The following is a 10,504-nucleotide window of genomic DNA, read 5'->3' as shown; positions in this document are numbered from 1 at the left end:
GTTGTGTTCAGAGATGGAGGCTGAAGAGTCATAGCAGGTTTGGCTGCTACTACTGTTCTTGCACTATCTTTGGTCTTCACACAAGCCCTCAGCTTCCTTCCTCTTTTTCTACACCCTCCCTCCCAGAAGACACTTATGCTAAATGAAAGTACTTACATGTGGAGGAGGGGCAACACAAAACGTGTGCCTATTAATGGGACAGACAACAGTACAACAAAAACAAAATAGGAGGGCAGTAGAAGTCTCCACAAATACTTCAATGGTCAGCAAACTGCCCAGCTTAGGCACCACAGACCATGGGGGGGAAAGGAGGAAGAGGAGCAGAAGCAAAAAGCTTGCACACAGTCTGATGTCAAAGCCTCAAACTGGAGTTAAAGGGAGGCATGGTTTCCCCCTTCCTGCTTTGCTGCCATTTCCCACCTGCTGCCACACCTCTGCTTAAGGTTCGTTAAGATCTCTTCCCATTTGGGCATTCATTGACAGAACTCTTGTTCCTTTTCCATCTTTTTACTATGGTGAAGTCACTAGGATACAGAGCAAGATTTTCAAGAGCGACGCTTCATAGAGCTCCATGACAGATATATTTATGCTCATCATTGCAGCATACACAGTTCTCATTTCACTTTACAATAAAATAAACCATGCAACGTAGATTAGGCTGAGAGTGAGTGGCCCAAGATTTCCCAGCAAGTTTCCATGTCAGAGTGGGGATTTGAATCTGGGTCCTAGATACAGTGGCTAGGGAGCTTCCTGTAGCTCTTCTGAGCATTATTTCCCTGTGTGGCATCAGTCCCATATTTCAGAAAAGTAGGCAAGGCTCTTGCCTAGTGAAAGCTTGTGGTTCCTACCTTGAAATACCTGCTGCCAGAGGCACAGGCAGGCTACAAGCCTCCCTGAAGCGCAGAACTCATGAACAGGGATAGAAGTAAGTGTGGCTCTTATGGTTGTTAGTAACTGCAAACATGGTTATCCATGAGCAACAGGATAAGTACCACTGTTCTAGATCCCACTTTCTAATCTAGGAGTAGGCAACCCCTGGCATGTGTACATGTGTGCCAAGAACAGCATAGCTGGATCCAGAGATGTGGGAGAAGGCAACAAGCATGGGTTTTGTCTATCATTGACTTCCAGATCTGCAGAGATACCAGCGGAGTCCAAGGTAAATCTCCGAGATGCTAACAGAACTGCTGGGGCTGGATTGCACCAATGGTGTCTGGCGAAGCACAACCTGTGTCTTTTTCTTCCCATTTTGATTCTGGAACACCAACATCTTCATTTTTTCCCAACATTTGGGCCAAAAAGATTGCCTATGAGTATGTAAGGTGCCATCAAGTCAGAGCAGACTTATGGAGACACACACACACACGCTCTTATCCCTACTCCACAGTGGATCTTATTCAGGCATTCACTAAATAGTTTCAATCATTACCTGGGCCTCTTGTAAATGAAATACTACTATCTTAATTTTTTCTGTTTTTATCACTAGTGTTCTGTGGAATTTTTTTTTCTTTTGTAACTCTCATTGATACTGATATTAATTGATCCTGATAGTTGTAGGTAAGACTAAAAGATATTGGCTTGGGACCAATCTCCTTTTCACACTGCAGTGTCTTTAAAATGTCGATTCTGAGGAACACAGCACCCTGTGGAACGCCTTGAGATGTGGCATGGGTGGTTTCCCATATCACAGAAAGGGTGAAATCTGAAAATATTACTCACATATGCAAGCCTTTCCATTCAGCTTAGTTTGCAGAAGAGCTTGTGAAAGAAATGTGGGGGACTGAGATTTGTACTACTGCAGTCCCCACAGTATTCCAAAGGGTCCCCTAAAGAGCAGCAGGGGTGGAGCATGCTTCGCCTTCCTGCTGCAGGAAGCAGTGCTCACAAATCAAAGGGAGTTTTCAGAAAGGACCACTCCCCACTCCTCTTCCACAAGCTCTTCTGCAAATTAAGCTGAATAGAAAAGAACTGCATGGAACAAACCTTTCCTCCATTAGCTTCTGCACAAAACTGCATTGGCAAATTGGGCCTTGCCATCTAGCTGCATGTTTCTCACCAATGCCTTGAACGTACCCACTTTATATGATCTGCTTTGCCTTGAGTTTAACATGGAGCAACTACCACTGCACAGGTGAAAAACTAAAGATGCCAGGTAAGTTGTATTGTAGATACACCAGGCAAGCCAAAAAGAAGCATTTTGTGTATCACAGTAGCATGTTTCCCCTCCATTGCTAGAACTTGTTTCTCACAGACACCAAGACCCCAGTATTGGCATCATTTCCTTCAGAACTGCATACAATGCAAATTTTCGTATGTATTGTGGTAACTTTCCCTTAACTTGTTCCTCCTAACTAACCATTTGTTGGATGGTTACCATGTTGGTTTCATTTTAAGGGGTTCCAACAATTATTCTAGGCAATGGCAGTGGTATTATCCAATGTCATACGGTCTGCTTGATTCTGTCGTATCTTCACATTGCTTCTGATCAAGTACAACTTATATAATTCAGTTCGAATTATCTGCATTATTTTGGTTATTTTTTACAATGGCAAATGTTTCGAAAAGGCAGCATGCTAGGTAGAGCCACACTGCATCCCACATTTCCTATAGACATCTCTGTAGACAGAGTCATACAATGCACTTGATTCCAATGGATATAGGAGCAACTCTGCACTGTCAATCTCTTTCTGCTTACTGCATTTTTTTTCTTGTATAGTGCACGCTCTCCATTTTTCAACTCTGGCCTACACCATCAAGATCAACAGGATATCAGAAACAGTGAATGTCCCTAAGGTCAAAAAAGCATATTTAGTCCTTAATCTCACAAACAAGTTCATCTTTAATCAGAAACTGCAAGTTACAAAGCAGAAGGTGGTGCTGAATTTCTTCAGCCTGAAATGTATTTTATTCTACATCTATTAACTTCCTGCATGCAAACAATAGTGATCTTTCAACAGTTTTCATTTTAAGCTTACAATATTCAGTTGTTAATACTGCACTGAGTTTCAATTTACTTTCAGGAAGATTCAAGTTGTTTTCAAATATTGCAAACTTTTCCTCTTAGCTTTTCAGCCCTATTGTCTATATATACAACTAAATTTGATTTTTTTAAAAAAAAATCCCCAACATTTCTTGACAACTGCAAACTAGATGGTGACTGGAAGACATTCATTTTGAAATCCCTTGACTTCTAAAATACCTAATTGTTTGTGCTGGTGGTGTTACTTCTAGAGGCCTTTTGTCTGTGTGCTAGTTCGGTAAACTGTAGCTGCACTTTCAAAGGGGAAGCTGGAATATTTTTTGACAAAAAACAAACTCCATCTTCCTCATTCAGCATTTCTGACACTGTGCAACTGAAAGATCATTTCTGATCATATGAAGTAAACAAAATTCAAGCGTAATGCTTAATGATGACATTAAGCAAGTCCAAAGGGCTGTTTCCTACCATGTGAAATAGATCAGGGAACAAAAGAGTTAGTGCAACATAAACCTTTGCCATGCCTAATTACTGAGACTTTTATTTGGCGCACACAAACATTTCAAATCACAAATTCCTTTTAGACCCACCCACTCTCCAGTAGCAAAACTGTTGAAGGAACCCATATACAGGAAATCAACAAGCAGAGTTATATGGGTTTAGGAAGGCCCTAATAATCATAACTATTACCATGCAATTATGCCCAATACCATTCCATTAACATCTGTATAGGTCACATTAAAACCATGGCTTGAATCCTGAGCAATGCAAGCAGAATCACACTAGAGGAAGGCAACTTCTATACTGTTCTTCCCTCCCACTGCAGCCTTTAACATGCCCAAAAATTGTGCTCTTAAAGTAATTTGTGTACAGGGAAGTGGACGTCTGCACTGCAGCAATAAAAGGTAATTAACAAAAAAATCTCCCTCCATTCCTTTACAGTTGGAAAGCCATTCTGATAAGACAACACCTTAGGATTCATGCCATAGGCTATGATGCAATTGGAATTTAACTTTAAAACTCCCAACTTTTTAAAGTAAGCAGTGAGTGTAATTTGCCCCCATACCCTGAAATAAAGACAGGCAAAATGCATAGGTAGAGTTGCCAGGCATGGCTTGACAACTGGCAGGAGATGGGGGGGGCGGAGAGGATTGCATCCTTAGCACTATGACATCACTTCCAGCAGAACATGGAAATGATTCCATTGCACAGGGATGATGCTCTAACATAGTCTACATTTCACCCAGAAAATTCTTCCTGCTGTCCAGCTGAGCTGTGGAAGGCAAATACAGCAGAGGACCGGAGATCTCCTGCTATACCGAGAGACCTGGCATCCCTATGCATGGAGTCCCAACTAGGGATGTGCATTTCGGCTTTCTGAAAGCCGAAAGAAAGCCGAAACAAAAGTGTTTCGGCTTCTTTCAGGTTAGCCGAAACGTTTCGGGCTAAGCCGTAACGTTTCGGGTAGCCGAAAGAAAAAAAGCCGAAACGTTTCGGCTTTAGGCTTTTTCAATGGGAAAATGCCTCCGGCGTCTTCCCGGACGTCTGGGGGAGGCATTTTCCCACCGAATCAGCCCAAAATTGGTGGGGACCTTCCTCTAACCCCTCTCTACAAACCCCCCAAGTTTCAGACCGATTGGACCTTGGGGGGCCATGTTATGGCCCCCCAAAGCAGGTCCCCCTATCCTCCCATAAGAAAGCGAAGGAGCAGCATATTGTTAGCATGCTGCTGCTCATCTTCTTCATTATTTCCTATGGGGAAAAATGAAGAAGCAGGCTTCCTTTGCCAGGGGTGGCATTTTGCATGCAAAATGCCCCCTCACCCTCAGGGGCCCTTCGCCCACCCATCCTCCCACCCCCCACCAAGGCTCAGCCTGCTCCCACTTGGGGGGGGCCAAGTAGGTGCTCTAATCTCATTCTCTACCACTGACAGCTGGGGGAGGCTTGTCTTGCCAGGGGTGGCATTTTGCATGGAAAATGCCCCCCAATCCTCTGGGGCCCTTCTCCCACCCCCCACCAAGGCTCAGACTGCTCCCACTTGGGGGGGGGCATTTCATGGCCTCCCCAAGTAGGTGCTCTCATCTCTACCACTGACAGCTGGGGGAGGCTTGTCTTGCCAGGGGTGGCATTTTGCATGCAAAATGCCCCCCAGCCCTCTGGGGCCCTTCTCCCACCCTTCCTCCCACCCCCCACCAAGGCTCAGACTGCTCCCACTTGGGGGGGCATTTCATGGCCTCCCCAAGTAGGTTCTCTCAGCCCCCAAAGTCCACCCCCTACAGCCCCACACAAACCCAATTCCCCCCCAGCTGCCACACACAGACCCAAATCCCCACATTAGCCCCTCACAGACCCAAATCCACCCCCAGCAGCCCCACACCCATAACCCCAGGAACAGGCTGGCAAAGGCCAGCCCTCTTCCTTTGTTCCCTATGCTGGGAACTTCTAAACTCTCTTTCCATGGGCAATTCTGCACAGCCCAGGGGTGCCACAATGGTGGGCACACTTCTGAGTGCCAGCTGGTCCCTGTGAAAGAGCACCTGAACCACAGACACCCTCCCTCAAATTCCCCCACCACCTACAGAGATGGCTGGCCAGCCAGCCCCATTGTTCCCTATGATGGGAACCAACTGCACAACAAAGAATAAAACAAGAACAACACAAAATAAAGTTTTTAAAAAATTATTTTCTCCCTTCCAAAGTACAAGTAGGCAAAGCATAATGACACATTACACCAGCAGTCCCCCACACAGAAAAATTAACACAACTCACTTAACATCAGAGAATCACAAAGCACGATTCCTGTCAAAAACACTTTATTTCTTGAACAGCTGTAGGTTACACAGCAGGGGGGCACACCAAAGGGCATGGCAGCAGTATCTTACACAAAATTAACACAACTCACTTAACATCAGAGAATCACAAAGCACAATTCCTGTCAAAAACACTTTATTTCTTGAACAGCTTTAGGTTACACAGCAGGGGGGGAACACCAAAGGGCATGGAAGCAGTATCTTACACAAAAATAACACAACTCACTTCACATTAAACTATCACCCCAAAAATTGCTGTCAAAAGCACTTTATTTCTGTAACTGCTTTAGGTTACACAGTAGGAAGGCACAACAGAGCAGGAAAGCAGTGTACTACACAAAAATAACACAACTCACTTCACATCAGAGAATCACACAAACACAATTGCTGTCAAAAACGGTGAAGTGGGTTGTATTATTTTTTGTAGTACATTGCTATCATGCCCTGTTGTGCCCTCCTACTGTGTAACCTAAAGCTGTTCAAGAAATAAAGTGTTTTTCCCAGGAATTGTGTTTTTGTGATTCTCTGATGTTAAGTGAGTTGTGTTATTTTTGTGTAAGATAGTGCTGCCATGCCCTTTGGTGTTCCCCCCTGCTGTGTAACCTAAAGCTGTTCAAGAAATAAAGTGTTTTTGACAGGAATTGTGCTTTGTGATTCTCTGATGTTAAGTGAGTTGTGTTATTTTTGTGTAAGATAGTGCTGCCATGCCCTTTGGTGTTCCCCCCTGCTGTGTAACCTAAAGCTGTTCAAGAAATAAAGTGTTTTTGACAGGAATCATGCTTTGTGATTCTCTGATGCCACCCCTGGCAAGTCAAGCCTCCCCCAGCTGTCAGTGGTAGAGATTAGAGCACCTACTTGGGGAGGCCATGAAATGCCCCCCCCCAAGTGGGAGCAGGCTGAGCCTTGGTGGGGGTGGGAGGAGGGGTGGGAGAAGGGCCCCTGAGGGCTGGGGGGCATTTTGCATGCAAAATGCCACCCCTGGCAAGACAAGCCTCCCCCAGCTGTCAGTGGTAGAGATGAGAGCAGAGCACCTACTTGGGGAGGCCATGAAATGCCCCCCCCAAGTGGGAGCAGGCTGAGCCTTGGTGGGGGGTGGGAGGAAGGGTGGGAGAAGGGCCCCTGAGGGTAAGGGGGCATTTTGCATGCAAAATGCCACCCCTGGCAAAGGAAGCCTGCTTCTTCATTTTTCCCCATAGGAAATAATGAAGAAGATGAGCAGCAGCATGCTAACAATATGCTGCTCCTTCGCTTTCTTATGGGAGGATAGGGGGACCTGCTTTGGGGGGCCATAACATGGCCCCCCAAAGTCCAATCGGTCTGAAACTTGGGGGGTTTGTAGAGAGGGGTTAGAGGAAGGTCCCCACCAATTTTGGGCTGATTCGGTGGGAAAATGCCTCCCCCAGACGTCCAGGAAGACGCCGGAGGCATTTTCCCATTGAAAAAGCCTAAAGCCAAAAGCCGAAAGTAAGCCGAAAGCCGAAAGCCGAAATGGCTGGCCGTTTCGGCTTTCGGCTTATATGAAAGAGAATCCTCTTTCGGCTTTCTGCTTTCTGCTTTAGCCGAAAATTTTTGGCTTGCACACCCCTAGTCCCAACGCATGGGCAGGGGTCCCAACCTTTTGGAGCCTGCAGGCAGCTTTGGAATTCTGAGGCAGGGTGGCAAGTACCACTATTAAATTGCTGCCATAGGAAGCAGAGCCTAATACACATTACATACACAAGAGGAAGGGGGTAGAACACCAAGACAAAATATGGAGATAACAGGTTAAAGACACAAAGAAATAATGACCAAGGGGGAATAACATAAACCTACCGCAGCCAAAGTGAAAAAGGCCCTTTATTTGTATGAAGGCAGTCACTGGTCCTGCCTTCACAATAGCCCCACTTACTTTCCTGAAGCACACAACAGGCCTCACGAACTGTAGCATACCATGTTGGGGAACCCTGAACTAGGGTTTATTAGGTACAATCTGCAAAAATAATTAAGCTTAGTCCCTCCTCCCATTGTGTAGGTTCCTCCATTGGATATGGCAGAATTTGGGCAATCCCACCTTTGTTCTAAGCTCAGCCTCATTACATGTGTCCCCAATGCCATGCCCCCACACCATACAGTGCAAAGATCCAAACACTGATGCATAGCACTGAGAGATTACACACACAGCCCTCTTGGACCATTCAGCTATGAATGACTAGTTCGGATGCCACCCCACCCCCGATGCCTTAGGGTGTGCACACATGTGATTAGGTAACAAGCACCCTTCAAAATCAAAAAGAGTCCAGTAGCACCTTTAAGACTAACCAACTTTATTGTAGCATAAGCTTTCGAGAATCAAGTTCTCTTCGTCAGATGCATGATACAGAGACTGGTCAAATATAGAAGAGGAGGGAGAGAAGGGGAGGAGAGAGAAGAGGCAATTAGGGGGGGGGGGAAGGGGAGGGTGCGTGCAACCAAAACATTCCTTTGCTAGTATATGTAAACATCTCCTTTTGGTGTGTGGATCAGTTGGCTTCAAAGGAGTTTGCCCTGTTAGTTTGTAGCAGCCAAACAGCTAGACCATCCAATTCCAATGCAGTATGAGCCTTCGATAACCACAGCTCTCCTTGCCAGATGCATCTGACAAAGAGATCTGTGGTCCCCGAAAGCCCACGCCAGGTGCCACTGAGCTCCCCCAGACCCCGCCTCTGTAAAGGAAATCTGTTACCTGTGATAATGTGATAACCATTCATAGTCCCTATTCAGTCCCAGCTTGACAGAGTCAAATTTGCATATGAATTCCAGTTCAGCAGCCTCCCACTGGATTTTGTTTTTGAAAGGTTTCTGTTGAACTACAGTGACCTTTAAGTCTTTGATGGAATGTCCTGGTAGATTGAAGTGTTCTCCCACTGGTTTCTGGACGTTGCCATTTCTAATGTCAGATTTGTGTCCATTTATTCTTTTGCGTAGAGGTTGGCTGGTTTGTCCAATGTACAGAGCAGATGGACATTGTTGGCACATGAGGGCATATATCAGATTGGAGGATGAGCAGCTGTAAGAGCCAGAGACAGTGTAGTTGATGCCATTGGGTCCTGTAATTGTACCTCTTCTATATTTGACCAGTCTCTGTATCATGCATCTGACGAAGATAACTTGATTCTTGAAAGCTTATGCTACAATAAAATTGGTTAGTCTTAAAGGTGCTACTGGACTCTTTTTTATTTTGCTACCACAGACTAACACGGCTAACTCCTCTGCATCTGTGACCATGGAAAGCACCCTTCAAAAATCTTTCTATTCCAAATTAGACTCTTACCAAACCCTCAGTATCAGGTCTATTTATATAATAAGCCTACACTGTAACAAGAACAAAACTAGTAAAAGAATTCTATTATCCCAGCCTGTTAGCAGTCAAACCATACCCTCACACTAATAGGTAAGTTTATGAATATGGCTATAACATAAATCCTACCCCTCATGTGCTCCAAGTACATGGCTCATTGCTTGGCCAGGCAGAATAGTTTCCAATCCAGCTGGAAGGGAAATCACTGGAATGTGAGTCATGAGGCAGGACTGGCTAGCAGCCCCACACCCTGGAAATGTGCAAAAATGTAAGGACAAAAAGGGTCTTCCAGGAGTTTGAGTTAATCTCCTCCACACCCCTCCAATCTTCTCTCACCCACCTTCTTAATCAAGGCTACTCAAGGATCTGATAGCCTTTCCCATCCAACCATCACAGGTCATCAATCACTTTTTACCTTTAATAACACCCGGGAAGGTTTAATCAAGCCTTTCCTATTGTATCGTCTCACCTCCGGAGACAGCCATTACGCCATTGTTTTGGGGGGCAGAAGACATGATCCTGACCCAGGGTACATTCCATGGTATAATTGGACTACCCTGGCATGTGCTCAGTGTGTCTGTTCTTGGGACCCTATGCACACCCTCAGATGTGTGTCTGAGCCTTCTCCTTTCTCTTGTCGCAAAGCACTGGTTGCTCAGCAGCTACTATGTACGGGCATCCTCTATCTCCTAGACTGGTAAATATCACCCAACCCTGAATCTCTGTCTTCCTCCCTGTTTTCTAGTTAGCTCTGTGTGTATGTTGTGTGCGTTTACTCATGTGTTTGTTTTGCTGCCCCTTTAATAAAACATTCCTGTTGAACATCCGCACGGTTCTTTCAGTGAATTCTCTAAAGTAATGATCCTGGTATACATTGGTGGAGATCCTGCTAGTTATCCCTTCACTGCATCTCCTTGTATGCTAATGCCCCCAAACTCGCAAGGAGGACCCCCCCCCACACACAATTTGGGTAACAAGCCAGCCAGATAGAGATCAAAAATCCTACACTGTTGCCCCAGGCAAGAAGCAAGCTTGGGGAACTCTGCAACAAAAAAAAACATGCAAATGTCTCCCATTCATAAGCACCTTGCTAGGTGTACTACAAGAAGCAGCTGTTACTTTTCCTCCACTCCCAGAGTCTTGTACCTCTTACTCTGAAGAGAATGGGATGCAAAATAGTTCTGCTGGTGGAATCTAGCTTTAATATCCTAGAACCATTTGAGTGGAATCCAGTTTTAATATCAGAGAACCATTTGGCTACTTTTCAGGAAGGTCTGTATTTTAACCTTAAGTTTAAAAATAAATATCTTGAAAGGAATTTTAAAATATTTTATTAAATAAAGCAAGAAACAAACTGAATACAACAATTTGAAAGGTTTATTTAAACTTGAACATTTGACA

This window comes from Eublepharis macularius, chromosome 4 (assembly GCF_028583425.1).
Source record: "Eublepharis macularius isolate TG4126 chromosome 4, MPM_Emac_v1.0, whole genome shotgun sequence".
Taxonomy (NCBI): Eukaryota; Metazoa; Chordata; class Lepidosauria; order Squamata; family Eublepharidae; genus Eublepharis; species Eublepharis macularius.
This window is presented reverse-complemented; position numbering follows the sequence as displayed.